This window comes from Penaeus chinensis, unplaced genomic scaffold (assembly GCF_019202785.1).
Source record: "Penaeus chinensis breed Huanghai No. 1 unplaced genomic scaffold, ASM1920278v2 CTG_4527, whole genome shotgun sequence".
NCBI lineage: Eukaryota > Metazoa > Arthropoda > Malacostraca > Decapoda > Penaeidae > Penaeus > Penaeus chinensis.
In genome coordinates, this window is record NW_025918248.1 from 21,448 (window position 1) to 30,000 (window position 8,553).

Here is an 8,553-nt window from a genome sequence, read left to right on the forward strand (position 1 = left end):
TTATGACTTGTATCTAAGTGTCCATGGATTTTTTTTTTCTTCAGGTAAACTCATGCCTGCTGTTACTAATTATATAAATATGTATGTGTGATTTGGTTGAGTGTATATGTATATATATATGTATGTGCATGTATGTTTAGTTGAGTTTATATGTATATATATATATATATATATATATATATATATATATATATATGTGTGTGTGTGTGTGTGTATCCATATGTATGTCTATGTGTGTGTTTGTGTGTTACTAATTATGTAAATATGTATATATGTTTAGTTGACTGTATATATATATATATATATATGTGTGTGTGTGTGTGTGTGTGTGTATGTGTATGTATGTCTGTGTGTGTGTGTTTGAATATATATTAAATAAAGTATAATTGAATTTCCTCACATAAGTAAATTAATTTTTGAGTTCGCTATTTTGTATGGTTCATGCACTGCATTTGTATTAATCGAAAATATGCAGTAAAAAGCGCACTATTTTTTTTTTTTTATCTATTTAAATGATTCTTATTGATAAATATTATGATCTGAAAATACTTAAGTATCATATACTATAGTAACAAGATAAGAGTTGCCGGATGTAAATAATGCTGAGCCAGCGGTCTCGAACTGGAACTTTGGTAGAGGTGTAGCGCACGGTCTTGCGGCATTTTGGATGATGGTTTAGCTGCTAGTTTAGTGTCATTCAGTTACAAAGTTTCCAACATGATTATTTGATGATTTATACAATGATATGTTATACTTACGCATTTGTGGGTCTTAAATGTTGCCGATGTTTTGCTGATTTACATCAACATATTACATTAATAAACCATATATTGATTTAATTTTTCAGATTTATTTAAGGGAAGTACTCTTCAGTGCTAACTTTTAGTCTTTTAGGCACTTTTTTTTTTTTTTTTTTTTTTTTTTTTTTTTTTTTTTTTTTTTTTTTTTTTTGTTAAATGCAAGGAATATTTTCACTGATCAGTGTGTTAACATTTACATGTTACTTTTTGGTCTTTGCCAGAGGGCATGGTATATTTCCTTTTGAAAATTAATTTGTAGACCTGTACCAGTGTTTAATATATTTCTAGACCTATAGTGTTTATATTTATAGACCTATACTAGTGTTTACTTTACTTATAGACCTATAGTGTTTATATTTATAGACCTGGACTAGTGTTTAATATATTTATAGACCTATAGTGTTTATATATATAAACCTGTACTAGTGTTTAATATACTTATAGACCTATAGTGTTTATATTTATAGACCTATACTAGTGTTTAATATATTTATAGACCCAAAGTGTTTATATTTATAGACCTATACTAGTGTTTAATGTATTTATAGACCTATACTAGTGTTTAATGTATTTATAGACCTATCGGGTTTATATTTGTAGACTTATACTAGTGTTCCACACTCTTGCTGTATCCTCTGGTGAATTAGTCCCTTCGATAAAATTATAGTAATATTGCTTTGTATAATAAAAAAAAATCATGTATGTATATATAGAGAGAGATTTGAAGATGGTGTTATTTTTATTATAAAGAAATATAATTACTATAATGTTATAAACATTAGTAATAGCAAAATGAAATAACGTAAAATACTTTAGTAAATCAAAGAAAAGGGTGAACGGGCGAAACAGACAGTACTCGCAATTGGCTCATTGGTGACTTAGTACAAGTGTAGCCATCTACGTGTAAAAACTATCAAACAAGTAAACTCACAGTGGGCATGGCATGGCGTGCCCATCGGCACTGGGTTAAGAAGAACAAATTTGAAATCTTTAAAAAACATGGAAGCTTTTGATGAGATTTGTTCTGAGAAAATTAATAATAACATAAGTAAATAATAATAATTATTATTTTTATTTGATTAATACCCAAGAGAAAAGAAAAACTCATGAAGAGAAGGCTAAGCATAAAATCAGATAAATTGCAACAAAAAGTAAATTCATACCTATATATTTGTGTAGATTTATATTCTCCCCTTCGCGTCTCGTGTCCGCGTCTCCCCTTCGCGTATCGTGTCCGAATCTCCACTTCGCGTCTCATGTCCGAATCTCGCCTTCGCGTCTCTGCCCGCATCTCGTGTCCTCGTCTCCCCTTCGCGTCTCATGTCCGAATCTCCCCTTCGCGTCTCATGTCCGAATCTCCCCTTCGCGTCTCGTGTCCGCGTCTCCCCTTCGCGTCTCATGTCCGAATCTCCCCTTCGCGTCTTATGGCCGCGTCACATCTATTTTAAGATATTAGTTTACATATTTTCAATTTCTTGTTATCGTTAATTCAACTATTTTTTCCGTATTATCATATAGTCCTTGCCGCAATTGTCATGATCATTATTGATATTATCAATATTATTATCATTATTATGATTATAATTATCATCATCATCACCTTGTTATCATTATCATTTTCGTTTTCGATGATTTTCGTTGTCATCTCCACTATCACTATAATTATTTACTTAATAACAATAATAATTATAATAATAACTATGCTAATATTAATAATGATAATAATTATAATAGTAATGATAATAGCAATATAATAAATAATAATAATATTATTAATAATAATAAATAATAAAAACTAATAAAGAAATGATATAATAATAATATAATAAAAAATAGAATAACAATGAAAATATTAATAGCAATAATAATAACATTAATAGTACAAGGAAATTACATTTCATGACAGTATCATTTTTAACTCATTACTAAGGATAGGAATAATTTCTGTAATAATGATATCAATATAAAAACACAAAACCAAATATGATAATGTTGATTATGATAAAGGAAAAAATATATAAATAACAATAATAATGATAATAATGAAGATCATAGTAATTGGAAATGATATCTAAAGATTTAGGGGAATGAGTATAGACATAGATAAATCGATAGTTACATGAAAAGGTACAATAATGAAAACAAACATACATACATACCAATAAATATATATATATATATATATATATATATATATATATATATATATATATATATGTGTGTGTGTGTGTGTGTGTGTGTGTGTGTTTATGCGTGTGTGTGTGAATTATATATATACACACATATATGTATATATGTATATGTGTATGCATATATGAATGTGTTTACACATATACATACACACACACACACACACACACACACACACATATATATATATATATATATATATATATATATATATATATATATATATATATAAATGCATGTATTCATATACGTATACATATATATATATATATATATATATATATATATATATATATATATATATATATATATATATATATATATATATATGTGAACACACACACACAGACACACACACACACACACACACACACACATATATATATATATATATATATATATATATATATATATATAATTATATATATACATAGATAGAAATGGAGATATGAATATATACATGTGTGTGTCGTTCTTTAAAATCATCAAAATGAAATATCCATTAATCGTTTTCAAATAATATGCATGAATTTCCTTCTTTTGATTTAAATAGGAAGATCATAGTTGAAGTTAAATCCCTCTTTTCAAATAGCCAAACGTCTTAAAAATAAGTTGCCATATTGAGTAGGTGCAGTAGATTTCTCGAATGCCATGACCAGTAATAGCAGTCTTGTGACCACCCCTGTTCACTGATAGCATACGTGTGCTTACCTGAACAAAAATTCCATGCGGAATTAAATACAGGTCATAAAAGGTTATTATTCTCTAAAGAACTACACATTAAAAACGTTAAGTACAGCATAAATCCGTAGAGGGGATTTTATTTTATTTCATGGTATTAACCGCCTCATAATTGGCTGAAGAATTCCCAAACTTCAGAATGTATGCATACATACATGCACACACACAGAGACACAGACACAGACATATATATATATATATATATATATATATATATATATATATATATATATATATATATATATATATATATATTATATATGTATATATATATTACAAAGTTTCCAACATGATTATTTGATGATTTATACAATGATATGTTATACTTACGCATTTGTGGGTCTTAAATGTTGCCGATGTTTTGCTGATGCCCAGATTTCTCTATCAACTTTTTTTTTTTTTTTTTTTTTTTAAAGTAATGATTTACATCAACATATTACATTAATAAACCATATATTGATTTAATTTTTCAGATTTATTAAAAGGAAGTGCTCTTCAGTGCTAACTTGCTTGTCTTTTAGGCACTTTTTTTTTTTTTTTTTTTTTTTTTTTTTTTTTTTTTTGTTAAATGCAAGGAATATTTTCACTGATCAGTGTGTTAACATTTACATGTTACTTTTTGGTCTTTGTCAGAGGGCATGGTATATTTCCTTTTGAAAATTAATTTGTAGACCTGTACCAGTGCTTAATATATTTCTAGACCTATAGTGTTTATATTTATAGACCTATACTAGTGTTTACTTTACTTATAGACCTATAGTGTTTATATTTATAGACCTGGACTAGTGTTTAATATATTTATAGACCTATAGTGTTTATATTTATAAACCTGTACTAGTGTTTAATATACTAATAGACTATAGTGTTTATATTTATAGACCTATACTAGTGTTTAATATATTTATAGACCCAAAGTGTTTATATTTATAGACCTATACTAGTGTTTAATGTATTTATAGACCTATACTAGTGTTTAATGTATTCATAGACCTATCGGGTTTATATTTGTAGACTTATACTAGTGTTCCACACTCTTGCTGTATCCTCTGGTGAATTAGTCCCTTCGATAAAATTATAGTAATATTGCTTTGTATAATAAAAAAATCATGTATGTATATATAGACAGAGATTTGAAGATGGTATTATTTTTATTATAGAGAAATATAATTACTATAATGTTATAAACATTAGTAATAGCAAAATGAAATAACGTAAAATACTTTAGTAAATCAAAGAAAAGGGTGAACGGGCGAAACAGACAGTACTCGCAATTGGCTCATTGGTGACTTAGTACAAGTGTAGCCATCTACGTGTAAAAAATATCAAACAAGTAAACTCACAGTGGGCATGGCATGGCGTGCCCATCGGCACTGGGTCAAGAAGAACAAATTTGAAATCTTTAAAAAACATGGAAGCTTTTGATGAGATTTGTTCTGAGAAAATTAATAATAACATAAGTAAATAATAATAATTATTATTTTTATTTGATTAATACCCAAGAGAAAAGAAAAACTCATGAAGAGAAGGCTAAGCATAAAATCAGATAAATTGCAACAAAAAGTAAATTCATACCTATATATTTGTGTAGATTTATATTCTCCCCTTCGCGTCTCGTGTCCGCGTCTCCCCTTCGCGTATCGTGTCCGAATCTCCACTTCGCGTCTCATGTCCGAATCTCGCCTTCGCGTCTCTGCCCGCATCTCGTGTCCTCGTCTCACCTTCGCGTCTCATGTCCGAATCTCCCCTTCGCGTCTCATGTCCGAATCTCCCCTTCGCGTCTCGTGTCCGCGTCTCCCCTTCGCGTCTCATGTCCGAATCTCCCCTTCGCGTCTTCTGGCCGCGTCACATCTATTCTAAGATATTAGTTTACATATTTTCAATTTCTTGTTATCGTTAATTCAACTATTTTTTCCGTATTATCATATAGTCCTTGCCGCAATTGTCATGATCATTATTGATATTATCAATATTATTATCATTATTATGATTATAATTATCATCATCATCACCTTGTTATCATTATCATTTTCGATGATTTTCGTTGTCATCTCCACTATCACTATAATTATTTACTTAATAACAATAATAATTATAATAATAACTATGCTAATATTAATAATGATAATAATTATAATAGTAATGATAATACCAATATAATAAATAATAATAATATTATTAATAATAATAAATAATAAAAACTAATAAAGAAATGATATAATAATAATATAATAAAAAATAGAATAACAATGAAAATATTAATAGCAATAATAATAACATTAATAGTACAAGGAAATTACATTTCATGACAGTATCATTTTTAACTCATTACTAAGGATAGGAATAATTTCTGTAATAATGATATCAATATAAAAACACAAAACCAAATATGATAATGTTGATTATGATAAAGGAAAAAATATATAAATAACAATAATAATGATAATAATGAAGATCATAGTAATTGGAAATGATATCTAAAGATTTAGGGGAATGAGTATAGACATAGATAAATCGATAGTTACATGAAAAGGTACAATAATGAAAACAAACATACATACATACCAATATATATATATATATATATATATATATATATATATATATATATATATATGTGTGTGTGTGTGTGTGTGTGTGTGTGTGTGTGTGTTTATGCGTGTGTGTGTGAATTATATATATACACACATATATGTATATATGTATATGTGTATGCATATATGAATGTGTTTACACATATACATACACACACACACACACACACACACACACACACACACACACACATATATATATATATATATATATATATATATATATATATATAAATGCATGTATTCATATACGTATACATATATACATATATATATATATATATATATATATATATATATATATATATATGTGTGTGTGAACACACACACACAGACACACACACACACACACACATATATATATATATATATATATATATATATATATATATATATATATATATATATATATATATATAATTATATATATACATAGATAGAAATGGAGATATGAATATATACATGTGTGTGTCGTTCTTCAAAATCATCAAAATGAAATATCCATTAATCGTTTTCAAATAATATGCATGAATTTCCTTCTTTTGATTTAAATAGGAAGATCATAGTTGAAGTTAAATCCCTCTTTTCAAATAGCCAAACGTCTTAAAAATAAGTTGCCATATTGAGTAGGTGCAGTAGATTTCTCGAATGCCATGACCAGTAATAGCAGTCTTGTGACCACCCCTGTTCACTGATAGCATACGTGTGCTTACCTGAACAAAAATTCCATGCGGAATCAAATACAGGTCATAAAAGGTTATTATTCTCTAAAGAACTACACATTAAAAACGTTAAGTACAGCATAAATCCGTAGAGGGGATTTTATTTTATTTCATGGTATTAACCGCCTCATAATTGGCTGAAGAATTCCCAAACTTCAGTATGTATGCATACATACATGCACACACACAGAGACACAGACACAGACATATATATATATATATATATATATATATATATATATATATATATATATATATATATATATATATATATATATATATTATATATATGTATATATATTATATATATATATATATATATATATATATATATATATATTATATATATGTATATACATACATATATATTAAGGATACTTAAGTAAATGTGCAGTTTTCTTATACGTTTGTGCCGGGAACTATATACCAAACCCTGTTTCCCACATACATCAGTAAGGGAAACTAGGCCTTGCGAACCTGCTGTACCGTAATCCAGTGAATAAAAAATGGTCTCAACTAGATACTTTCTTTTATTTTTTATTTCATAAAAAAACGTTTAACAAGCATATATCGGTCCCCTACTCCGCTTAAGCAACCCACTTTAACCATTCTGGAAACCCCTGGGCTAACCCTTCCCAATCCCCAAGACTCAGGGAAGGAGCGTTAGCTTCATTACTTTTCTTTCGCCTCTCGTTCAGTCGAGCGTCCCATTAAGGGAGGAGTCGTAGCTGCCGCTCTGCTTCGGGGAGCTTACCTGTGAGGAGAGTGTGTGGAGACATAAGGTGAGATCATAGGAGTGTTTGGCAGCTTGTAGTTGTATTTTTTTGCGGGTAAATATACAGCAATGTAATTCTGTGCATCTATTTGATATATATGTATATATGTATGTTTATATAAATATGTATATATATGTGTGTGTGTATGTGTATAGATATTTATATGTATATATTTGTGTATATACGTCTGCATATATGTATATATTTGCGTATATACGTATGCGTATATATATCATCATCATTTTGGAACTAACGCCGGCAGGGGCGTATAGCCGCATCCACCCTCCGCTTCCACCTACGAGGATCCCTCATGGCGAGCCGCCAGGCAGGGGCCCGGCCCATCTCTAGTTCCTCTCGACAGGTTTGATCGATCTGCCCAAGCCACGACCTTCTCGGTCGTCCCACAGGCCTCCTCCACCCAGGGTTGTCTCGGACAGAGACAACCTGATGGGCAGGATCATCCTATGGGAGTCGAGCCAAGTGGCCATATAGCCTGAGTTGGCGATCACGGATTGTGCAAGTAACAGGTCCTGTATCGGTCTCACGGTGCAGCCGTTGGTTGGACACATGGTCCCGCCAACTGTACCCCATGATCCGGCGCAAGGATCTGTTACAAAAGGCATCAAGACGAGATTCCAGAGCACAAGATAGTGTCCAAGTTTCACTACCATAGAGTAAAACTGGGAGTATCAGGACCTTGAAAACACGTAACTTGGTCCTTCTGCACAGGTAC